The following is a 25624-nucleotide window of genomic DNA, read 5'->3' as shown; positions in this document are numbered from 1 at the left end:
GAGCTACTTGTGTTTTGCAATGCGGTTTCTCAAAATCCTCAGAAACCCGATAACCGAGAGTTAAGGAATGGCCGGAAAGATTTTTTTTTAAAAATCCACAAGGATTTTAAATTATATTTCTTAACATGGAAGAAGAACGGCCAGCTCCACAGGATCTAATCTGAGCTGTCACTTTCCACTCCCCAAGGATGACTCTCCGTAGTCCGTGAAGTGAGCGTGCGGACCAGAATTCCCACTCGTATTGCCAGATGAGCCATCAGAGATAAGAGTGCAGATTCCCCCGGTTGTAAAGAAACATGTCAGATGGTTGGGTTCCAAAAAGATCTCCTGTATGGAGAACGAGTGCAGGGAAATCACCCCAGAGGGAGACCACAGCTGCGATACAAGGAGATCTGCAAGCGGAATCTGAAGGCCTTAGGAATGGACCTCAACAGATGGGAAACCTTGACATCTGAGCGTTCAGCCTGGAGGCAGGCATTGCATTACGGCCTCTCCCAATTTGAAGAGACCCTTGTCCAGCAGGCCGAGGCAAAGAGGAATTCCCGGAAGCAGCAAAATCAGGGAGCTGGACAGGGGACAGATTGCGTTCGTGTTCAGTGTGGAAGGGATGGTCACTCTCGAATTGGCCTTCTCAGCCACACTAGATGCTGTTCCACGTCCTCCATACAGAGCACGTTACCATAGTCTCTTGAGACTGTAGGATGCCTAGTCTAATCTAAAAGGAAACATGTGGCGCTAGATGCTAGCTGAAAGCACCAGGGAGAGAAAGTCCAGCCATTGTTTCAGCCTGGGGAAGGGGCCAGGCCACCAACGTCCTCTAGACGTGGCGGGAGGAGGCCAGAGTGACACATCTTCTACCGATCCACACAGCAGGTACTGGATCAACAGCCAAGATCCTACCACTGTTTACACACGGTTCGCCTAACATGCCAATAGGATCTTGGCCAATGCATTCGAATGACAGGAACAAGGAACTAGTCTAGATGCCTGCTTATTTTCGTTTTCGGACCACAACTCCCAAAACACAAATCGTAGTCCCAAACTGACCACGTTTCTAATGGAGACTAAGCATTTTTTTTTAAAAAAAAATTCTCAATAATATAAGCTTCTTCGACGGTAGAATTCGAAGTGATGGTTCTAACCTATAAAACCCTAAATGGTCTTGCCACGTTCACAGCTGTGTTTCATGAGGACACAGGAGAAAGCCTTCTCTGTGGCTGCTCCCAGACTATGGAACTCCCTCCCACTGGAAGCTGAGCTGGTCTCATATTTGCCATCCATCCGGTAGCAGGTGAAGACTTTTCTCTTCAGGCACGTTTCCCCGGGTGAACGGCTGCTGAGTGGGTTTTTTTAAAATGGATTGTTGCACCTTACGGCTTTGAATGTGTTTTGGTATTGCTTCTGTTTTTTGGCAATATATTAATTGATCCTTTTAATATCATATACTTGTTGGTACAAACGTAAATACTGTCCTTTAATTGTTGTAAGCCACTCTGGGTCTCAGTCTGACTTTAATTCTGTTTCTTAAGGTAGGGGTTAGACAAACCTGCTGACCAAACAGATTTCCTGCATTAGCGTGGAGCTGGACTAGATGACCTCAGAGATCCTTTCAGACCTCTGGTTCTATAAGCAGTGTCAAAGCAACATATTTGAACCTTTTGGCAGCATACAACACCTTTACTGCCACAATCGGCCCTTCCTGAAGTTTTGAAATCACTTTTAAAGGAATCCTGCCTTGTAATGTTGTTGAAAGTGTTGCATTATAGGCAAAAACAGAGAAAAAGGAAGGAAGGAAGGAAGGAAGGAAGGAAGGAAGGAAGGAAGGAAAGAAAGAAAGAAAGAAAAGAGAAAGAAAGAAGAAAGAAAGAAAGAAAGAAAGAAAGAAGAAAGAAAGAAAGAAAGAAAGAAAGAGAAGGAAGGAAGGAAGGAAGGAAGGAAGAAAGAAAGAAAGAAAGAAAGAAAGAAAGAAAGAAAGAAAGAAAGAAAGAAAGAAAGAAAGAAAGAAAGAAAGAAAGAAAGAAAGAAAGAAAGAAAGAAAGAAAGAAAGAAAGAAAGAAAGAAAGAAAGAAAGAAAGAAAGAATACAAAAATGTGTCGGCACCATAAAGATGGTTATATTTTAATAAGAACTTTCAAAGACAAAATCCACTTCCTCAGATTGCTTTATCTTAACCTGTTTTTAGAATAACATGTTTCTTTCTATTGTGTATTGCTTAGGTGGCAGAAAAGCAACCCTTTTAATGAATAGATAAATGTTGCAATGTAACATATACGAAACACTTTTAAATACTATTTAAGGATGATGTTAAACATGCTGTTAAACTAAGAACTGGGAGTGGCTTCTGTCTGCTGAAGCTGCCCGTCGCCAGAGGGATTCATTAGCACTACAGTCAAGGCCTTTTTTTGGGGGGGCTATCAGTAGGGGAGGTGGAGGCTTTTATTAAATACTGTACCAAAATTGCTGCTCCTGAAGGCTTGGGGGGGGGCAAAAAATAACCTCCAGAAATTACCTTTACCTATGTTTGGCTCATAGGGTTCACTTCTGGTCCACGGTCCACTGTTTGTGCTCTCCTCACTTTAAAAGCTAAAGAAGGGCTCACATCCCTTTTGAAAACACAATTCAACATTTTCCGAAGATCCACAGAGAAAGTATAGAGGAACATGAGCGTCATGTGCTGACCAACAAGTTGAACTTGGACTACAAGCATGTGAGTTCTAGCACCCGATCAAACCACAACATCTTCTTCTTGTTGTTGTTTAGTCGTTTAGTCGTGTCCAACTCTTCATGACCCCCCCATGGACCAGAGCATGCCAGGCCCTCCTATCTTCCACTGCCTCCTGGAGTTCTGTCAATTTCATGTTGGTTGCTTCGATGACACTGTCCATCCATCCCATCCTCCGTCGTCCCCTTCTCCTCCTCTTGCCTTCACACTTTCCCAACATCAGGGTCTTTTCCAGGGAGTCTTCTCTTCTCATGAGGTGGCCAAAATATTGGAGCCTCAGCTTCAGGATCTGTCCTTCCAGTGAGCACTCGGGGTTGATTTCCTTTAGAACGGATAGGTTTGTTCTCCTTGCAGTCCAGGGGATTCTCAAGAGCCTCCTCCAGCACCACAGTTCAAAGGCATCAATTCTTCGGCGGTCTGCTTTCTTTATGGTCCAGCTCTCACTTCCATACATCACGACAGGAAAAACCATAGCTTTGACTGTGCAGACGTTTGTCAGCAAGGGGATGTCTCTGCTTTTTAAGTAAGGAAGTAGAGCCCAGTTATTCAAGTTCCGTATGCATTCAGATAGGCAGTGTCTATTTTTAATTTGTAATCATCCAATATGAGGTCATAGGGCAAGGGTGACCTCAGCATCAAGGCGAAGAAGGGAAAGGGTGGCTGCCCTGTGTGTATAAGGGAGGAAGCGCTTCCATGGAAACCCTGGGGAAATACACTAACACGGCTCACCGGTCCCACCCAGCTGGAAAAAAATGAAGAGGAAGGCAGGCAAATGCTAGCCTCAAACCACTAATCTCTTCTCTCTCTCTTATTCTTATTTTTGGAGAGTGGGATACTAAGTCAGAACTATTAAAATACAGCGGCGCCTCGCTAGACAGTGACCATGCATGACAGTTTTTTTCACTAGACATGGACTTTTTGCTATCGCTATAGCGATTCACAAAACAGTGATTCCTCTATAGGGGAATTTCACTGGACAATGTTTTGTCCCTGCTTCGCAAACCAATTTTCGCTAGACGACTATTTGCTTTTCGCTAGACAATGATTTCACTACACGACGATTTCAGTGGAACGGATTATCATCGTCTAGCGAGGCACCCCTTGTACTCTCAATGACCCCCCGTAGGAGCTTCACGGCATTCAGTCAGGCACAAAACAACATTGAACAGTGCAAGAAACTGAACTAGCTAAAGTTTTCGTTTTTATCCAGTAGTGCAGTTCAGGTAAACTTATAGATTTTGGTAAATTCCAGGCGCCTACAATCTATGACGGCTGAACATAGAGGGGAAGGGGGCTGCCGTTCCAGACGCTTCCAGAAACTGTAGTTTAGGATGGGGTGTTTTGCCATAAAAAGGCAAGGCTCAGTGAGGGCTGGAAGTGGCCGAAAAAAGAAAAGAGGGAGGGAAAGGGAGGAGGAAAAAGGGAGGCACAAATAGTCCCCGGGCCACTCTTTGCCCAGAGAAATGTTCAAAGATTATACATCTGACAAAAGAAAAACCTTAAGGGTTGAAAACAAGAGGCATTTCAAGATCTCCAGCAGAACTCATGATTCTTGGTCATTGCTTTGACACTTCTATCATTCCTTTGTGACTGAAGGCTTGTTAAGGAGACGGCTCATTTTCCTTAGACCTAGAAAGATTTCCTCCTCTCGCTACTCAGCTTCGCCTCCAAGCTTTAAAAAAATACAGTGGTGCCTCGCTTGACAACGTTAATTCGTTCCAGCGAAATTGCTGTAGAGTGAAAACGTCGTCAAGCGAAATAAAAAAGCCCATTGAAATGCACTGAAAACCGTTCAATGCGTTCCAATGGGCTGAATACCTGTTTGTCCAGCAAAGATCCCCCATACGGCGGCCATTTTCGGGTGCCTGTTAAGCGAAAAACGCCTCCTAAAAACAGTGAGGAGCCATTTTGAGCAGCCAGCAGCCATTTTAAAAACCCGACAATCAGCTGTTTTGCTCCTCATAATGCAAAGAATCAGTTCCCGAAGCAGGGAACGATCGTCGCAAAGCGAAAAAAACCCATTGCGATTGCAAAAATATCGTCATGAAGCAGATTCATCGTTATTTATTATTTATTTTTATTTTATTTAATTTATATCCCGCCTATCTGGTTGAGTTATAAGGGGTAATCGTTAGGCGGGGCATGACTGTACTTCACAATCAGCCTTGATCTGATTTTTGGTTAGAGATGCATCCCTCCCAAGGTCCTAACTCCCAAAACGTGATTTGAATGTGAATATAAGTTTGAGAAACAGTGCTCTCTTTCCTCCTAACTCCCCACCCACCCCACCCTCTACTTTCTAGGACAGCCTGTCCCCATCTGGTGCCTGCCAGGTATGTCGAAATACAAGGCCCATTATCCCCAGCAATGTCTGCAAGGAGAGCAAGGGGGACTTGCTTCTCTCATGATTCTATAATTAGTCTTTTCAGCGACACAGATAGATAGGAAATATAGTCCAAGGATCTAATAATGCTGGAAAAGGTGAAAAGACGAAACACCAATTACTATACGAGATGGTAAAGGAATAATAGCACCATCTCTGGTTCCCTCTAGTGGCCAGTCCTGGTAATACACATTGCAGGATATGTATGTATTTCTGGGTTTTATTTATGTATTTATTTTTGCCTGCAGCAGATAACTGAAACCACGGGTACCGATCCCACGGATCTGTTTGTCTGTTTAGTCGTTTAGTCGTGTCCGACTCTTCGTGACCCCATGGACCAGAGCACGCCAGGCCCTCCTGTCTTCTACTGCCTCCCGGAGTTGTGTCAAATTCATGTTGGTTGCTTCGCAGACACTGTCCAGCCATCTCATCCTCGGTCGTCCCCTTCTCCTCTTGCCATCACACCTTCCTAACATCAAGGTTTTTTCCAAGGACTCTTTTCTTCTCATGAGATGGCCAAAGTACTGGAGCCTCAGCTTCAGGATCTGTCCTTCAAGTGAGCATTCAGGGTTGATTTCCTTTAGAACTGATAGGTTTGTTCTCCTTGCAGTCCAGGGGACTCTCAAGAGCCTCCTCCAGCACCACAATTCAAAGGCATCAATTCTTCGGCGGTCTGCTTTCTTTATGGTCCAGCTCTCACTTCCATACATCACGACAGGAAAAACCATAGCTTTGATTATTCGGACTTTTGTTGGCAAGGTGATGTCTCTGCTTTTCAAGATGCTGTCAAGATTTGTCATCGCTTTCCTCCCAAGAAGAAGGCGCCTTTTAATTTCAGGGCTGCTGTCTCCATCTGAAGTAATCATGGAGCCCAGGAAGATAAAATTTGACACTGCCTCCATATCTTCCCCTTCTATTTCCCAGGAGGTGATGGGACCAGTGGCCATGATCTTAGTTTTTTTGATGTTGAGTTTCAGACCGTTTTTTGCACTCTCCTCTTTCACTCTCATTACAAGGTTCTTTAATTCCTCCTCACTTTCTGCCATCAGAGTGGTATCATCTGCATATCGGAGGTTGTTGATATTTCTTCCGGCAATCTTAATTCCGGCTTGGGTTTCTTCCAGTCCAGCCTTCCGCATGATGTATTCTGCATATAAGTTAAATAAGCTGGGGGACAATATACAGCCTTGTCGTACTCCTTTCCCAATTTTGAACCACTCAGTTGTTCCATGACCAGTTCTAACTGTTGCTTCCTGTCCCACATATAGGTTTCTCAGGAGACAGATAAAGTGGTCAGGCACTCCCATTTCTTTAAGAACTTGCCATAGTTTGCTGTGGTCCACACAGTCAAAGGCTTTCGCATAGTCAATGAAGCAGAAGTAGATATTTTTCTGGAACTCTCTGGCTTTCTCCATAATCCAGCGCAAGTTAGCAATTTGGTCTCGAGTTCCTCTGCCTCTTCGGAATCCAGCTTGTACTTCTGGGAGTTCTCGGTCCACATACTGCTGAAGCCTACCTTGGAGGATTTTGAGCATAACCTTGCTAGCGTGCGAAATGAGTGCAATTGTACGGTAGTTGGAGCATTCTTTGGCACTGCCTTTCTTTGGGATTGGGATGTAGACTGATCTTTTCCAATCCTCTGGCCACTGTTGAGTTTTCCAAACTTGCTGGCATATTGAATGTAGCACCTTAACAGCATCATCTTTCAAGATTTTAAATAGTTCAACTGGAATGCCATCACCTCCACTGGCCTTGTTGTTAGCCAGGCTTTCTAAGGCCCACTTGACTTCGCTCTCCAGGATGTCTGGCTCAAGGTCAGCAACTACATTGTCTGGGTTGTCCAGGATATCCACATCTTTCTGATATAATTCCTCTGTGTATTCTTGCCACCTCTTCTTGACGTCTTCTGCTTCTGTTAGGTCCCTCCCATTTTTGTCTTTTATCATGTTCATCTTTGCGCAAAATGTTCCTCTAATATCTCCAATTTTCCTGAACAGATCTCTGGTCTTTCCTTTTCTGTTATCTTCCTCTATTTCTTTGCATTGTTCATTTAAGAAGGCCCTCTTGTCTCTCCTTGCTATTCTTTGGAAGTCTGAATTCAAGTTTCTGTAACTTTCCCTATCTCCCTTGCATTTTGCTTCCCTTCTCCTCTCTGCTATTTCTAAGGCCTCGTTGGACAGCCACTTTGCTTTCTTGAATCCTTTTCTTTGGGATGGTTTTCGTTGCTGCCTCCTGGACAATGTTACGAGCCTCTATCCAAAGTTCTTCAGGCACTCTGTCCACCAAATCTAGTTCCTTAAATCTGTTCTTTACTTCCACTGTGTATTCATAAGGGATTTGGTTTAGATTATACCTGAGTGGCCCAGTGGTTTTTCCTAATCTCTTCAGTCTAAGCTTGAATTTTGCTATGAGAAGCTGATGATCAGAACCGCAGTCAGCTCCAGGTCTTGTTTTTGCTGACTGTATAGAGCTTCTCCATCTTTGGCTGCAGAGAATATAATCAATCTGATTTCGATATTGCCCATCTGGTGATTTCCATGTATAGAGTCGCCTCTTGTGTTGTTGGAAAAGAGTGTTTGTGATGACCAGCTTATTCTCTTGACAAAACTCTATTAGCCTTTGTCCTGCTTCGTTCTGAACTCCAAGGCCAAACTTCCCTGTTGTTCCTTTTATCTCTTGGCTCCCTACTTTAGCATTCCAGTCCCCTAGAATGAGAAGAACATCTTTCTTTGGTGTCAGTTCTAGAAGGTGTTGTAAATCTTCATAGAATTGTTCAATTTCAGTCTCCTCAGCAATGCTGGTTGGTGCATAAACTTGGATTATTGTGATGTTGAATGGTCTGCCTTGGATTCGTATTGACATCATTCTATCATTTTTGAGATTGTATCCCATTACAGCTTTTCCCACTCTTTTGTTGACTATGAGGGCTACTCCATTTCTTCTACGGGATTCTTGCCCACAGTAGTAGATATGATAATCATCTGAGCTGAATTCGCCCATTCCTGTCCATTTTAGTTCACTGATGCCCAGGATGTCGATGTTTATCCTTGCCATCTCCTGTTTGACCACCTCCAGCTTCCCAAGGTTCATAGATCTTACATTCCAGGTTCCTATGCAGTATTTTTCTTTGCAGCATTGGATTTTCCTTTCACTTCCAGGCACGTCCACAGCTGAGCGTCCTTTCGGCTTTGGCCCAACCACTTCATTAGCTCTGGAGCTACTTGTACTTGTCCTCCGCTCTTCCTCAGTAGCATGTTGGACGCCTTCCGACCTGAGGGGCCCATCTTCCAGCGTCATATCTTTTAGCCTTTTGTTTCTGATCATGGGGCGTTCTTGGCAAAGATACTGGGGTGGCTTGCCATTTCCTACTCCAGGTGGATTGCGTTTAGTCGGAACTCTCCACTATGTCCTGTCCGTCTTGGGTGTCCCTGCACGGCATAGCCCATAGTTTCTCTGAGTTACTCAAGCCCCTTCGCCACGACAAGGCAGCAATCCATGAAGGAGGATCCCACGGATACAGCGGTCCTACGGCATGCCAGTCTCCCAAGACCCAAGCTCAGCCCATGGGGTTAGCAAAGCCCAGGGGAACTGCTGGCTGCATCTCCGCCAGGGACCGCCTGAGTCAGAATGCCAGTCTATTTAGGATTTTCCCTTTCCCTTGAGCAGCAAGAGGGAAAGGAGGGCTCAACAGTTGACTCTGTGGGTGGGAATAGCCACAAATCCAGGGACGCCCAAGAGAGAGTGAGTCTCCTGGGGGGTCCCCCGTGGGCAAGGAAGTGCTGCCAGGGTGGAGGAAGGAATCCGAGGTGGAGGAAGGAATCAGAAAATCATAGAAAAGTGAAGTTGGAAAGGGGCCTAAAAGGCCATCCAGTCCAACCCCCTGCTCAAGGCAGGAATACCATCAAAGCAGATCTGCCAGGAGATTATTTTAAGTTTTTCTAGAATGCCTCGAGGGTTGGAGCACTCCCCAACTCCCGAGGCCACGGATTCCACTGTCGTACCGCTCTAACAGTTAGGAAGATGTTGACTACATCAGATGAAAGGGAGACGTGGGAAGAGATGGCCCAGCACTGGCACAGTATGTCTAATTCTGTATGAACCTGAAAGGTCAGCTCAGTCTCAAGGGTGCAAATTCTGAAGGTAAGGCTCAGACCATTCCCATAAAAGAACTGATTGTTGCCTAGCCAGCCGTTTCAACCAAACTACCGCGACCTCCGTTTATTTTTATTTTTCATATATTCATTTCCAGTAAGCTGCCAAAAATGCAAGCTACGGGGGCATTTCAGAAAGCTGTCAAACACTGTGCCTTAATCTTTTTTATTTGATTTACACCTCAGCTTTTTCTCAATGCTGTGCCCCAAGGTGCGTACCCACTCACAATGGTGCACAATATGGTGAGCAGCCCTGTATTTCCACATAAATTAAATCATAATGTCTAATTGCGGTGATGCTTGCCTATATTAGTTTAAATTAGCATATGCAAATAGGGTGCAAGAATTCCTCCTCTCTTTTTTTTAGTGAAGAATGCCCTCCTTTTTGCTGTACTTTGCCCTCTTTTCTGGTGATGGAGCAGTAATCATCCTAGCCATAACCTGTGTATGGCAACAAGTTCTTATACATCCCACTTTGCAGCCTGACTGGTCACAGGAGGGGAATATTCTCCAGTTATCCCAAAGTTAGTTCGTTGCTTTTTGTTTGCTGGTCATACGATGCAGAGACAAGCTTGAGACATTTTTTTCCAGCCAGCGGTGTAACTTCGGAACATTTCCCCACTGCCAGGAGGGTTGTGTTATTTTATACCTTTGTTGTACCGGTGCAATCCCTTACTGGATTGCTTGTGTGCACGCCTTGCCTCGCTTCTTTTCCGAATCGAAGCCAGGAAGGTGGCCACCATTGCTATGGCGCACACATTTTTTAATATAATTTTAATGCCCAAGACATCGGTACGTTGGTAAAAGCATGTCCCCGGGGGGGTCCCCGCCATTACATTACTGCCGAGTTTTTTTCTTCCTCCCCCTCTCCGTCTTTCTCTTCTTGATATATTGACCACAATTCAGAACAACAGAAATATGGAAAGTATCGGAAGAAGCAGAAAACAGTTCCCTCGTATGACCAGAGCCTTAGTAGACTTCGCTTTGCAAAGACTGACATAGCATTTAGTATTATGAGAATATGGAAAGTTCTTTCCACACTGGGGGTTGGGTTGGGTTGGGTTGGGTTGGGTTGGGTTGGGTTGGGTTGGGTTGGGTTGGGTTGGGTTGGGTTGGGTTGGTTGGTTGGTTGGTTGGTTGGTTGGATCATAGTTGTGCAGAATGTATCTGAACATCTGCAGAGTGCCTTTTCTCCCAAGAAAAGAAGCTCTCATTTCAGGTACCAAGACCGATACTAAACTGATTATTCTCAAACAAAAAAACTTCTAAGGCTGGCTTCAGCCTGAGATAGTTGGGTTAAAATGCATGAGAAGTTTGGTTCTCTTCTCTGGGGTCCGAAGAGAAACGAAGGATTGCCAGTTGCGTCACAGATACCACTTTAGCTGAGCATTCCTGTCACCATCCATCAGTGCTGCTGCAATGGGCTACTAGCTTCTCCTTCCTCCACTCGAAGACTAACAGCATTTACTGCCGTTTATTTCATTTCCCTCTGACCTCAATCTTTACTCCTTTACTCCCATTTCACACCCAGCAACCTGGCAATCAAGGATAACACTTCCTGTATCCTGTTGGGTTTAACCTTTGTAACGAGTCACTCAAACCATCTGGCTAAATTACTTCTTTGTAACAGGGCGGGTTGTCTAGACAGGCTGTGTAAAGAATCCACTTCTGCCATTTGCACAAAATTTCTCGGGGGGCAAACGTATTGTTCTTTCCGTCTGTGAAACAAAACACAAACACACAACAAGCAACAAAGGGAGGGGCTAACGATTTTAAAAGATTGCAAACACTCGATCCTTCTTGTTAGTCAACGAGGAAGCAATGACTGGAGGTTATAGTAACATCTCCTTTGCAGGATTTAACCCATTTGTTTAAAAATCAAATGTGAAAAATCTTGTTGGGACTGGTTCTAACACATAAAACCCTCAATGGCTTGGGTCCAAGCTATCTCAAAGACTGTTTCTCCCATTATGAGCTGGTTCAGGTGTTAAGATCATCATAAGAGGCTTCCCTCTAGGTCCCAGACTTTGGAACTCCCTGCCACTGGAGGCGAGATTGGCCCCCATGTTTGCTATCCTTGCTGTAGGCAAAGGATTCCCCCAGATATTTACACCCTTTGTTAAAGCCACTCCTCTTTGCCTTGCGCTTGCTCTGGAATCTGGCCTTCTGTTCCTTCTCACAGCATGGGCCGGGCCCACGTGAAATTGACGGGCCACTTGTGAGCACCCCACCCCGCCAGCACTCCAAACCTCAAATCGCTGGACTCTCAAGGAAATCTAATACACTGGTAAATAATTGCCATCTTAGCCTCGAGCACTCCAGGGCTTTGATCCACCGGACAAAAGCTTCCACCCAAAGTCAAACGCAATCACCGGATTGCTAGGAAACTCAGCGTCTAGATCATTATCGGCCCACCTCCTCTTTAAAACTATATAAAGGATAGCCAAGGCACGCCATGTTGCAATAAAAAAAGGGAGAAAAGTGGGTGGGTGGGGGGGAAACATGCCAGGCAGGATTGGAAAAAGTACACCATTAAACTCTCGCTGGCTCTAAGAATGTAAACACTCTTGAAATCCTGGCGGTTGGAAGCACAAAGAATGTCAAAAAGAAAAAAGACAGAAAATATTGCTAGGAGATGGTGAATGGAATTTGGGAGGATGCAGAACGAAGATAAGGGCGGGTGGTGGTGGTAGGGAGACAGACTTGCTAGAGATTTCCAAAGTTCGTGTCCTGTGTGGTTTGGATCACTTCCTTGAGTTACCTGAGCAGGCCGGTAAAATGCCTGCCAGGTCACTCGCGCTGCAGGACGTATTGGAGTGGACTTAGGGGTGGTAAAGGCAGGTGACAGGTAGCCTTGAACAAGATGCAATTCTCAAACGGGGCCTACCACACAAGGGTGTTGTATGAAGCGCCGAACTCCTCTGGGTGATTTGATTTTCTTAAAAAAAAATAGCATGGCTAGTTTATTTAATGCAGGGAAGTGAGAGCTGGACCATAAAGAAAGCTGAACGCCAAAGAATTGATGCTTTTGAATTGTGGTGCTGGAGGAGACGCTTGAGAGTTCCCTGGACTGCAAGGAGAACAAACTTCTCCATTCCGAAGGAAATCAACCCCGAGTGCTCGCTGGAAGGACCGATCCTGAAGCGGAGGCTCCAATCCTTTGGCCATCTGATGAGAAGAGAAGACTCCCTGGAAAAGACCCTGATGTTGGGAAAATGTGAAGGCAAGAGGAGAAGAAGGGGACAACAGAGGACGAGATGGTTGGACAGGGTCACCGAAGTGACCAACATGACTTTGACCCAACTCCGGGAGGCAGTGGAAGACAGGAGGGCCTGGCGTGCTCTGGTCCATGGGGTCACGAAGAGTTGGACGCGACTTAACACCTGAACAACAACAACAAAGTTTATTTATCGCCCATCAGTATCCTAAAAAGAGATGGGAAACCTTTTGCCCACCAGTTTTTTTTTTAATATACTAATTTCCTCTAGCGATGGTGAGATGCTCTCTGAGAGTATTTCTGGAAGTTCCAATCCAATATGTATGAAAGGACAGGTCTTGGCTTGAAAACGAAGCTGCTAGGTTTACAACGGACAAATTTGAAATTGGCCTCCTCAGCCACGCTAGACGCTGTTCCAAGACCTCCATACAGAGCACGACACCATAGTCTGAAGGATGCCTACAATGTGAAACTCACAAGGCAGGATCTGCTCTCCGCTCCAGCTCACAGCTAAGGGACTTACTGCAAACCCAAACATTGTCGGGGGTCCACCTCTGGGGAGGGAAATTAGACGGCCCTGATCATGGGAACACGGTGCGTTTCTTTCAAGGCAGTAGTACTTTTACTAGGAACAAATGTGCCTGCGAAGGTCTACAACACAGAACAAATAACCCGTGCAAAATTCACTCCTCTTGACCGCTTGGGTGTCCCATTCTTCCCCAGCCCCTAGTAATGATTTTTCAGGATGCTCGTCATAGAAGCCCTATCCCAAAAATAAGCCCCAGTTCAGTGAAACCCCATCCTCCACCTTTGTGCAGCAACCAGAAGAAGACGACACGACTGTACCGTATTTTTCGCACCATAAGACGCACTTTTCCCCCCACAAAACAGGGGGGTGGAAAGTCTGTGCGTCTTATGGAGCGAAGAAAACAGATTATATTTTCCTGTTTTCTTCTCCTAAAAAATTGGTATTTGAATCAACGTAGATGGCTGTACATGAAAAAAATAAAAATAAAACATCCCCTGAAAATAAGACCGAATGCCTTTATTGGGGCAAAAATTAATATAAGACCCAATTCGCTCTGTATTGCCCTGCTGTGATTCCCTGGGACAGGGACCCGCACAATTTCCCCCCTTTAGTCACAAATGTATTTATTCCTACATTTAAAATATTTTTAAACCTCCCCACTTCTCCTTAAAAAGGACCCAAGGTGGCTTGCGACGATTAACAGACAGTATTTAAGTTAGTGGAAATGAGTATAGGATGCTCTAAAAGGATTAATGAATAAAAGCAAAAAAACATACACAATACCAACACAAGGTACAATTATCCCACTTAAAAAAAAAAGGCCGACTCAGGCCACTCAGGGAAAGCTTGTCGGAAGAGAAAGGTCTTTGCCTGCTTGTGCAAAGACTACAAAGACGGGGCCCGGCCTGGGCTCCAGTGGCAGGGAGTTCCAGAGTCTGGGAGCAGCCACCGAGAAGACCCTCTCCTGTGTGTCTGCCAGGCTCACACACAAAAGACAGAGTACTTCCAGAATATAAACAACTTGTTCAAATTATGCCTTTGTGGCAGCCTGAAATGCTTTCCGCTAACCTCTGTAAGAACAGCTAATAGTAGGACGTTAAGTTTTCTTGCTCCAGTGGTTTCGTTCCAACCTGATTTTCTTCACCTGGGTTGAGCGACATCTTCCATCACCCCTCGGCCAGCTTGCACAGCCCTAGCTAACCCTGTCCCCTTTTCTTTCCAAGGTGCCGGGAAGCAACAGGAGGACGCGGAAAGCTCAAGGGGGCAACAACATCCATCATCAAAAGGCCCACACAACATGTTAAGATACATGCTCCCTAGGACAATCCATGTAGCCACTCCCCCATAAGGGCAATTCAGTGGGAGAAAAGCCACTGGACTGGTGCATATCAACTATCGAGGAGCAGGTCTTTTCTAAGGCTAATGGCTCTTAATTCAAGACTAACTACTTTCAGATGATTCGCATTACAAAGAAATAGTTCGTGACTTTTTTTTCCCCTTTGGAAAAATCCTTTTTCCTGCCAGCTACTGTGAGAGCAGTCACGAAATTAAAAGACGCCTGCTTCTTGGGAGGAGAGCGATGACAAACCTAGACAGCACCTTCAAAAGCAGAGACATCACCTTGCCGACAAAAGTCCGCATAGTCAAAGCTATGGTTTTTCCAGTAGCGATGTATGGAAGTGAGAGCTGGACCATAAAGGAGGCTGACCGCTGAAGAATGGATGCTTTTCAATTGTGGTTCTGGAGGAGGATCTTGAGAGTCCCCTGGACTGCAAGGAGAACAAAACCTATCCGTTTTGAAGGAAATCAACCCTGAGTGCTCACTGAAAGGACAGGTCCTGAAGCTGAGGCTCCAATACTTTAGCCATCTCATAAGAGAAGACTCCCTGAAAAAGACCCTGATGTTGGGAAAGAGTGAAGGCAAGAGGAGAAGGGGACGACAGAGGATGAAATGGTTGGACAGTGTCATCGAAGCGACCAACATGAATTTGACCAAACTCCGGGAGGCCGTGGAAGACAAGAGGGCCTGGCGTGCTCTGGTCCATGGGGGTCACGGAGAGTCAGACACGACTTAATGACTAAACAACTGTGAGAATATCAACTAAGCTCAGGAAGAATAGGGAAACCAGGGTGGGGGGGGTGTTGTTTGCATAAGTGGTGTTACAGTGGCAGCTACTCAAAACGGTTCAAGGGTTTTGATCTGACAAGCCCTGGTTCTACCATATCGCTAAGCACAAGAAACTAGATCCGCCTTTCCAAAGATTCTGTACAGCTTTGTTTCCCACCCTTGGGTAAAGGGGACTGCAACTCCCAGAAACCCAAGCCAGCAGAGCTGGCGAAGAAGGTTTCTGGGATCTGCAGTCCAAGAACATCAGGGTTACCCAAAGTTGGGCACTGTTGCTGTACAGGCAAACATTTTCATCCATCAATAAGGAAATGAAATCTAGGTTCAAAAAAAACCTAAAGAGATGCCAAATCGATGTGGGCGGGTAAGGGCCCCACCTCTCCTCAAACAATGCCAGGGACCCAGCTGATTCACTACAGAAGCCAGAAGAAAATGACAAAAATTGGGAAGTACTTTCAAAATGTGATTATCAGCTGAAGCCACCTAGAAATGAGCACCAGCGCAAGAGTCAGGATTCTAGAGTCATGACTTAGAAACATTGCTTTTTTAAAAAAACTACAAATCCCTGGGAGATTCTGGGAGTCCCAGAAACGTTTCTAAGCTCTGCCTCCAACATCATCTCCCTTGCCGCTCGATTATGAACCAACACCGTATCATGAGATTGACAATAGTAACTCTCTAAGCCTTGCAGAACAGAAAGAGTATAGCATCCCGGTTAGACCGCTGGACTGATACGGTATAGGAGACCTGGGTTCAAATCTGCATCCATGCCACGCAAATCCCTGGGTGACTGTGCGCCAGTCCGAGCCTCTCAACCTGACCCTCATTCTCAGGGATTGTTGTGAAAATAAAAGTAGGAGAGAAGCCATGGAGAAAGGTAAGACAGGAAGGTATCAAATACATTCAACAGATAGGTGGTTTCACTGCATTTGTGCCTACATTCCCTTTACGATATGGGCAGAGGGTCAGACTAGAGGACCTTTGAAGACCCTTCTTGCCCAACATTTCTATTCTAGCATTCCCCTGTTCCTCCCAAGTGTTATAAGCTTGCATGCACAGATTCTCACAACAATTAAGACATAGCTCAGCCTCCAGATGTTCTCGGACTGCAACTCCCAGAAGCCTTTTCACCACCACCTCTGCTGGCCAGGATTTCTGGGAGCTGAAGTCCAAGAACACCTGGAGGCCCAAGGTTGAGGACCACTGACATAGCTTATCAGGGTTGTGATCCTGCACTGTCTTCCCCTACAGCAGTGGTCCTCAGCCTTGGGCCTCCAGATGTTCTTGGACTTCAACTCCCAGAAACCCTGCCCAGCAGAGGTGGTGGTGAAGGCTTCTGGGAGTTGTAGTCCAAGAACATCTGGAGGCCCAAGGTTGGGGACCACTGCCCTACAGAACACTGCGCTGCCTTGCAGGAAAAGGTCCCACCAAGCTCAACTTTGTGGTAAGGAAGTCTAGGCAACGCACGAAGGTCTGGCCACAGCTTCTGCAATGGTCCTCACTCTCTATATCACTGCCCGGATTTAAACACAGAATCCTAGAATCATGGAGTTGGAAGGGGCCTCTTAAGGCCATCCAGTCCAACCCCCTGGCTCAAGGCAGGAATCCCAATCCAAGCAGATCGGACAGAGGGTGGTCCAGTTTTGCACCACCAGCGCTGGAGCGCTCCCCACCTCCCAAAGTCATGGGTTCCACTGTTATACTGTTCTGTTAGAAAGGTTCCCCCCCCCCCCGATAATCAGCCTAAATCTGGCTTCCTGTAGCTTGAGGCCATTATGGATCATCGAGAATAAATCCTGCCCCTCGTCTGCATGGCTACCTTCCAAGAATTTGAAAAGTCCTATCCTACCTCCCTTCAGCCTTCTCTTCTCAAAGAACGAAGAATTTTTCTTTTGTCAAACCAACTTTGCACCATATATTACCTTACTTTATTAATTGCACACTCCAAGGTCCTTGCATTAAGCTCTAAGCAATATACCCGTATTTTTCGCTCCATAAGACACACCTTTCCATAAGACGCACCAATTTTTTAGGAGATGAAAACAGGAAAATATAATCTGTTTTCTTCGCTCCATAAGACGCACAGACTTTCCAACCCCCTGTTTTGTGGGGGGAAAGTGCGTCTTATGGTGCGAAAAATACGGTACGTAGATTGTCTCACTTTATCCTCAAAACGACTCAAAGAGAGGCTGGCTCATGATGGCTCTGTGAGGACAGGACTATGGCACTCTAAAACCCTAGTACAATACTCTTTTAAGTGTGATATTCCCACATGCACTCTCACTGTCTTTCACCTATGTAGCCTCAATATGTATACTTTTGCATTAGACAGAACTCTTTCACTGTCTGCATCGTAAAGAGAGTCAAATCTTGGAAGTCTATAATGCATCGACATAAAACTTTGCAGTTTCCAGCAAACTGGAAATTCTTTTACAGGGAAACCATTTAATCCAGCTCTCCACAAGCCGGTAGACTTCACCCCTGACCGCTCACTGCCAATCTGGAGGGTGCCAGGATGGGAAAATCTGCTTTGGGGTCTCAAGTTAGGAATTACTAGTTTAATTGCTCAACAGCCCTGGAACCGCCAAGCTTTCAGGATGCACAGAATTCTTCAGCAGGCAGAAATTTAAAACACACACCCAAAGAAAAAAAATGCTGAGAACTTCAAAGGTCAGGACTGTTTTCCTAGAGGCAATTGGAGCCTTGTGACGGTTTGTGAAGCACGGAGAGCACATTTGAAAAGGCCTTCCTGGCGTTCTTCCAGGTTAGACAGAATGCTTCAACGGACCGGATTATGATGGGGGAAGGGGGGGAAGCTGACAGTCCATAAAGAAGAAAGTACGAAACATACAGAGAACTAAAATATAAAAATAAAAATGTAGCCTTAGGGGATTTAATAATGTGTTCTTCAGCCTTGACACAAAGAAAATCCCCTTTCTTCAAGATTATTTATTTATAGCTGCAAATATGAATACAAAAGTATTCTTCAGTAGAAAGGCTTTTCTGTATATACGCCTCCCCAGCTGTCACGGACTAAGAAATCCATGCAGAGTAAGATCTCTCAGCAATCTGCAGGGTCTAAATAACTAGAGAGAACCTCCATGTTCACAGACAGTCTATCTCTAAATAACTGGTGGGGGTGTATAAAGAGGGGGTTGCTGAAAGGACCGAGGAATCTGTGACCCTATAAGAATTTGGGAGTTTAACTTCCAGAAACTCTTTTAAAAGTGGCAAGAAAGTATGGAGGATTAAAGCAAGGGATGGGAAATTTTTTAAAAAAGCAACTTTTCACATCTGTGTACTAAGTTTAATTTAGTTATACTTAGTTAGACTTCATCCTATCAAAATAAAACTTCACATTTTTTAAAAAAAAGAGAACATTTTTAAAAAGTTATTTATTTATTTCTCCCCAAAAGGACCCGGGGCAGTTTAACGTTATTAAAACAGTATTTAAAAGCTAAAACAGTAAGAATACAAATGAATTCAACTTTCTATTAAAAGGGTCACGAAGAGCAATATTAAAACACATTAAAAACAGAACAAAACCCCTCTCAGACCACCAGCTGTAAAGGAAAAATCTGCCGGAAAATAAAAGTTTTTAAAACTTTCTCCCTTCTTTCGGTGGTTAAAAAAAATAAAAGTTTTTAAAACTTTCTCCCTTCTTTCGGTGGTTAAAAAAAATAAAAGTTTTTAAAACTTTCTCCCTTCTTTCGGTGGTTAAAAAAAACACAGCCGAGTCTCAGACGCCAGACGAAAACTTTGCTGTTTTCAGTGCTGCTATGGAGAATGCCACTAAGCATGGGCAAAGGGCATTTCTCCCCCCCCATCCCAGACAAATATATGGGACCCCAGACCCATAAACACCCTTGACTCAACTCTGCCTGAAACTCAAATCATAGGATTTAGGGCAGAGATGAGTCACAGGGGGTGGTAGTTATGGGTCTGGGGTCCTCAATTGCACCTCCACCCCCATCGGCTTGGGGGCTGACCGGATCTGCAGTTGTGGCAACATCTGAAGGGGTCATCTGGCCGGTCCCCCAACCCAACCAGAATCCAAGGGTGAAGTCTGAAGCCACTGCCCCCCAGAATCCTAAGGCAAATCCTGGTCTCCATCCAGGGGGTTGGTCTGGATGACCTTCTAGCCCCCTCCCGGCTTCACCTGTTCTACCATTCTATGGGAAACAAGCAGCTCCACCTTGCTGGGATCTTGCGCGGCTTTCGAGCCTCAAGTGACGAGATCGAGGCCGGAAAGGCGACATCCGAGCCCCAAATCCTGAAACAGGGCGACGCAACCACCGGAGAACCATCACTAACAACAGCCCTTACGGGTAGGAAGATGAGCAGGAACCCCGAAAAAGCCTCAGATAGAGACCATCATGGAAAAGGCTATGTATCCACTTAGCAGCATTTTTGTTACCTTCTACTGTTTGTCTGGAGGCACAAACATTGTCGCAACATGGCTGGAAATAAACACTATTGTATTTCCAATCAGGAACTGAAAACTGAAAAATTAATGTTGTTGTTTTTTTCCTACCCAAACTGCATGGCTACATAATGGCAAAAAGACGCAGCTCATAAACTCCCAGTCACTCTTGTGAAAGCATTGGGGGCAGTCGTTTAAAAATAAAAGGTCCTCTGAGCATGAGCAGAGTCCAACCTTCTCCAAAACCAGCCCGCTTTTTGCACAAGAAGAAGAAAAATCTCTCCTCTCTTCTTTTCTTATTCTATCCCATCTTGGTAACTTCTTTCTTAAATTAATTGTCTTAATATTGCAATTGTATTTATATGATTATATATTTTTAATATTGATTTAGTCTATGTTGTAAGCCCCCCCCCCGTAGACATGGTCTAGAGGGGCGGGGTATACATTTAATTACTAAATAAATAAATAAATAAATTTATTGATTTAAAATCGGTCTGTACCCCGCCTTGCTCCTTCAAAGGACCCGAGGCGGCTGATAAGAAGACTTCAGCTTTTACCTGATCCTTTTATTTGGGGGTAAAGAAACGGTTCCTGGTCAAAAAGAAACGAATTAAAAAAAAAAAAAAAAGATCCGCAACAAAAGCAAACACTTACCTTGCAACCAACAACCAAGCCACTCCCAGAGGCTGGATTCCTTAATTTCCCCAGCCCTTCCTTTCGCCCCCCAAGTCAAAGGAGGTGCGCGCAGGCTGTATGCTCCCGGAATTCAAATTCACTCGCATGCCACTAGTCCTCATGAAGCCCCCAACCAAACTTCTCCCGGTCTCTTTCTTTCCTTCCTTCCTCCTCGCTCTCCCAGCTTTCTTCCAGCACTAAATACACACCAGAAACCACCTCCGGTGTTTATAGATCCTCCCCGGGAATTAACCCTTCACGCCCTGGCTCCTGGCTCTTCTGCTTTCTCGGACCTGCAGGGCAAAATCCTCTTTTTTTTCTTCTTCTTCTTCTTCCCTCCTCCTCAACGGGAGTGACCAGAGAGAGAGAGGCTCTCCTAACCAGAGAAAGGGGATTGATCTGAAATAAATCTCCCAGAAAAGTCCCAGCAGGCAGCTCAGCTTTTGAACCAGTGGCAAACCAGTTCAAGAGCTGGACCCCCTCCTGGAGAGAGGTCTGAGCTGGCCAGGGTGACCCCCACACACACACACGCCTTGGTGACATGAACCCCGCCGGATGATGATCGTGGCTTTTGCATGGGATGGTCTCAGGAAAGCGCCCCGGGGAAATTTCAGTGGGTCCAGAATGGGGCCGCCAGATTGCGGAATGCAAAGGACTGGTTTTGATTCATCCAGCGCGCTCTCGCTCTCTCTCTTCTCTCTCTCATGAGTCTCCTCGAGTGTCAAGATCATCAGGAGGGGCTTTTCCCTCCGTCCTGCCACCTTCACAGGTGGGGACACGGGAGAGGGGCCTTCTCGGTGGCGGCTCCTCCCAGACTCTGGAACTCCCCGCCACTGGAGGCCAGTCTGGGCCCCATCCTGCTGCACGCAGGCCAAGACCCTCCCCTTCGGGCAAGCTTTCCCCGAGTGACCGACGGCCTGAGTGGGTTTTGTTTTGAACGGCTTGTTGTGCTTTGAATGTGGGGTTTTTTTTAGTACATTACTTTTGTTTACCATTGCTTGGAGTGGTCCTTCCCCGATCCTTTTTAGCCGTTGTGTACTTAATTTTTTTTAGCTTTAAATGTTGTCTTTTAATGATGTAAGCCTCTTGGGTCTTTTTTATTTAAGGAGAAAGGGGGGGGATTTAAACATATTTTAAATACAAGAAATAAGGATAGTTGTAGCTAAAGGTGAGAGGGTCTCTGAGCATGTGAGAAATGTCCGAGTTAACGGGTAGGCTTGGCCAAGGATGGGGAGAGGAAGGGGGGGAGACCATTTCCTGGCATGGCAGAAATATAGACTAGGGAGTTTTCAAATCCTTCTTGATCCCAAATGTTCTGGTTTCTCTCTTTTTTAGCAGCATCCCTTTACTTCCTATTTATTTATTTAAAAATATTTTTTACCAGCCTTTCTCCTTAAAAAAAAAAGGGGGGGGATCCAAGGCAGCTTTACATCCTGAAAAGCTAGTATTCAACACTAACCACTGTGAGTATAAAAGGATCTAACAAATATCCTCAGAAACATCAAAACACATTCAAAGCAGGAAGGGCCAACAATTCATTTAAAAAAAAAAGCCCTCACTCAGTCAGGAAAAGCCTGCCTGAAGTAAGGGCAGCCAAGATGGGGGCGAGCCTGGCCTCCAGTGGGAGGGAGTTCCAAAGTCTCTGGGAGCAGCCACCGAGAAGGCCCTTTCCCATGTCCTCCCCAAGAACTGTGAAATGCAATTTGCCTTCCCTCTGTCGGCCTCGGGCCAGGAGGAGAAATCGTGCTCGAGCGATTCCCGTCGAGCTGATTCATCGGTACGTTCTAGAACCTTCCAAACCGCCTTTGCCGCAGAGCGGTGGGAAGAAGGCCATGCCCACGAGCGCAGACCGGCGGCTCGGCCAAGCTGGGAGGTGGTTTGGCCGTCAAGATAGGGCAGACCGCAAACGGGGAGCGATAACGAAGGTGAGACAGAAACCACACCTGAGCCGAGGACTGCAAAGGTGTTTTGTGCCCCCACCCTGTGTGCACACACACAAACACACACACACATATGGGTCAGCCCATAAACTCACCCACATATACAGCCATCGGTGGGGAGCAGACAAGCAAACAGAGAGAAAATGAGTTTTCCCCAGATTTGCCTTCTTTAGAAGTTGGTTCTTTAACATTAGGAAGGAATAAATATCCCCCCCCCCCTTGTTGTTGTTCACAAAAATGTGGCTCCTTGCCTGCGAAATGGACTGCTATGAGGTCAGGACAAACGCAAAAAGATATGCTTCTATCCCCCGTGGCTACTGAACCTTTGGAACTCTCTCCCTCATGATGGAGTGATGATGGTCTTTGGCTTTGAAACAGGATGGAATGCATGGGAAAGGTCTCCAAGGGGACCCAGGCATAATAATTACAGGAGGGCCCCTGTCACTTATCCGCAGTCTGAACCTCTTAAAAGGAAAATCCTAGAAATATATAGTTTTAAATACAGATATGGGGGTCTGACTGTAGTGAAACAGCGCTTCCTTATTCGGAGGCCAACAAAGGCAGGAATGCTTACGGAGCAGGAAACTCAAGAAGTGCAAAGTACTACACCTAGGAAAAACGAAACCAAATGAATATGAGGGATACTCGGTTCAACAATACTACACGAGAGAAGGAGTTTTGAATTTAAATGTGAGCCAGAAGCGTGATGCAGTTGCAAAACAGGCCAATGCTATCTTAGGCTGCATTAACGGATATATAATCTCCAAATCCAACACGGTTGGGTAGTCAGACTCTTTGGTTGTAAGAATCTCTCCAACCAATAACTATTGGTTTCAAACTTTTTTTTTTCCATTTTCGTTGTTTAAATTTACTATTAGGCCACCTGGAAGCCAACAGCTCTCTCTGGTGGACGAAATGTCATACTGTATATATCCACGTTGCCACAGTCAACGCAGGAACAGTTGCGAGTTTAATCATCCTAAAAACCATTTTAGGACTGCGGAGGTAGAAGAGTCCGGCCCCTATCAGCGAGGCCCGGTGGGGAATCGAACCCCCAACCCCCTCGCTCCGCAACCAGAAACCTAGACCACTCTTGCAACTATTATACCAAGGTATCAGTAAGTGGGATATTTGGAGGCTATTGATATATACCAGTCGCAGGACAGATTTGATTCATGGGCCCCAGTCCACTAAGATGTTATTGTCCTCATCCTGTTATTCTGCCAGCCCTTTTGAAAGACCCATAAACTCTTTTTGAATTAAATATATTTAAAACATAAGTATACAATCAGGGTCTATCTTGGGGGAGGAATAATAATCTTATTATTTTAATAATAATAATAATAATAATAATAATAATAATAATAATAATAATAATAATAATAATAATAATAATAATAATAATAATAATAATAATAATAATAATAATAATAACAACAACAACAACAACAACAACAACAACAAACAATACCCATAATAATAACCATAATAATAACCATGATGATGATCATGATGATGATGATGATGATGATAATATCTATTATCATCATCATGGTTGTTGTTGTTGTTGTTGTTGTTGTTGTTGTTGTTGTTGTTGTTGTTGTTGTTGTTGTTGTTGTTATTATTATTATTATTATTATTATTATTATTATTATTATTATTATTATTATTATTATTATTATTATTATTATTATTAATTCAACCCACTCTGAGAGCATTTCCGACTGAGAATTAAAATGGTATAAATAAAATATATCACAAAATAAGTCTGCTTGGACAAACACGTCTCACTGAGGTTTGTCCAGGAGAATTTCCCAGGGGTATGGTGTCCCTATGGATGAGTGCCTACTATCCAGGTTTTGCTAATTTTAATTTCACCTCGCCAAACTCTGAAAAAGCACCCGTTTCAAAATGTTCAGTCCTATCCTGCTTGAAAGAAACAAATCCTTTCCCCTTGGCACTTGAACATTATTATATATATATATATATATATATATATATATATATTGATGGACATGGAGCCTCTGAACATTTGCCTAGGGATCACTTTAATAATGGTGATCCACGTTGGATATAAATATATAGCATGTAAAAATACAAGTAGATAAATTGGTACCACCTCGGTGAGAAGGTCACAGCGTTCCGTGTCTAGTTGCACTGGCCACGTGACCACGGAAACTGTCTACGGACAAGCGCTGGCTCTACGGCTTGGAGACGGGGATGAGTACCGCGCCCTGGAGTCGGACGCGGCTGGACTCAATGTCAAGGGGAACCTTTACTTTTACCTAACCATGGCTAACAGCCTAAAAGGTCCCATGTGATTGACTCTTGACTCAACCCAGAACTCCCTGCAGATGGAACCTGCTTTTCTCCCTCCTGCAATAAAGAGATTTTTTTTTTAAACAATCCTACCTGGTAGGGTTGCTGTTAAGAAGAGCGGAAGGGAGAAGGGTCTTTGGGCCCGTGATAAGAATTCCATGCTAGTCTGGTTTCCTGCCCTTCTCTTCTTCAAGCAAGAAGGCCTCTCACCGCTGAGTGGATAGAGAGGTCTTTGCTCACGATGGATCCTACCAGCCAGATGGATCTGGGGTCTGAAGCCAACCTCATCTGCTCCTGGATCCTTCCCTTTTCTCAGCTTTGGTGTAGTTGGCGAACACTGCAAGAAGCAAGCAAGTGGGGAGTAAGGCTAGGACCCATCGGTGGGACTGTGCTGGTTTCGGTGGGACTGTGCTGATTTCGTCTTACCTGTCTGTCGGTTGGTTGAAGGTGGCACAGTCTTGTTCCCTGGACACGTGCGTCCCTCTCACGTGGCAGAAGAACTGGAAAAGACCTTCTGATGAGGGTGTTCCTTTTCCTTAAGGAGCACCTCTGCGTCAGACACACCTTAACCTTCGCTGGCGTCTAGCACGGAGACCCATGGCCCTCTTTTTCAAGTGGAGACTCTCAAAGGGCCAACCCTTGAAGACTGTCTTGCTTGGGGTTCTCTCTCTCGCCAGCGAAGCGGTTTCGTGCTTTTTTTCCCCACGGCCGCCACCTCCGTCGTGAAAAAGCAACTCACCAGCAACAAACCATCGGCCTGAGGGGGTGAGGAATCCAGTGGAGGGCGGGGAGGCAGCTGCTGTGGTAACAAAAGCCACAGTGTCCGTTCGCAGAAAAAGCCTACGAGGGCTTTTTTTGCTTACGCCACCGAATTCCCAGATAACAAACACACACACACCCCTTCCGAACGGCAGTGATGATTCTGAGCTTCCGATGGATACCAGCCAAATTCAGAAATAAACCAGGTGGATATGTCTGCTTGGATATAAAGCAGACACTTTGATAAAAGCCACCCGATGTTGGTTTACGGAGCACGGAAACCATCTTCCTAAGGACACCACTTTCCACTTTAAATCCCCAAACCAAATGTCTACTCCTAGGGAGTGCAACGGATCGGGTTAGAAGGAAACAGCGCCACCA

The 25624-nt window shown here is 45.2% G+C and overlaps 1 protein-coding gene across 2 annotated transcripts in view; it reads right to left on the bottom strand.

The window, feature by feature from the left end:
• The window catches only part of ARHGEF2 (Rho/Rac guanine nucleotide exchange factor 2), a 173648-nt gene extending 148942 nt beyond the window's left edge, over positions 1–24706 (bottom strand). Inside the window, exon 1 of one of the 2 annotated variants that reach the window (XM_072984079.2) lies at positions 24578–24706. The gene's annotated coding sequence lies outside the window, so the exon portion shown is untranslated. Of the gene's footprint in view, positions 1–20204; positions 20346–24577 lie in introns of those variants that run through there. The other variant, XM_072984078.2, reaches the window with a different exon arrangement.
• Between the last annotated feature and the right edge of the window lie 918 nt (positions 24707–25624).

The sequence above is a fragment of the Pogona vitticeps genome, chromosome 15 (genome assembly GCF_051106095.1).
Source record: "Pogona vitticeps strain Pit_001003342236 chromosome 15, PviZW2.1, whole genome shotgun sequence".
Lineage (NCBI taxonomy): Eukaryota > Metazoa > Chordata > Lepidosauria > Squamata > Agamidae > Pogona > Pogona vitticeps.
The sequence above is the reverse complement of the archived record's forward strand: the minus strand, read 5'-3'. Positions and strand labels throughout refer to the sequence as shown.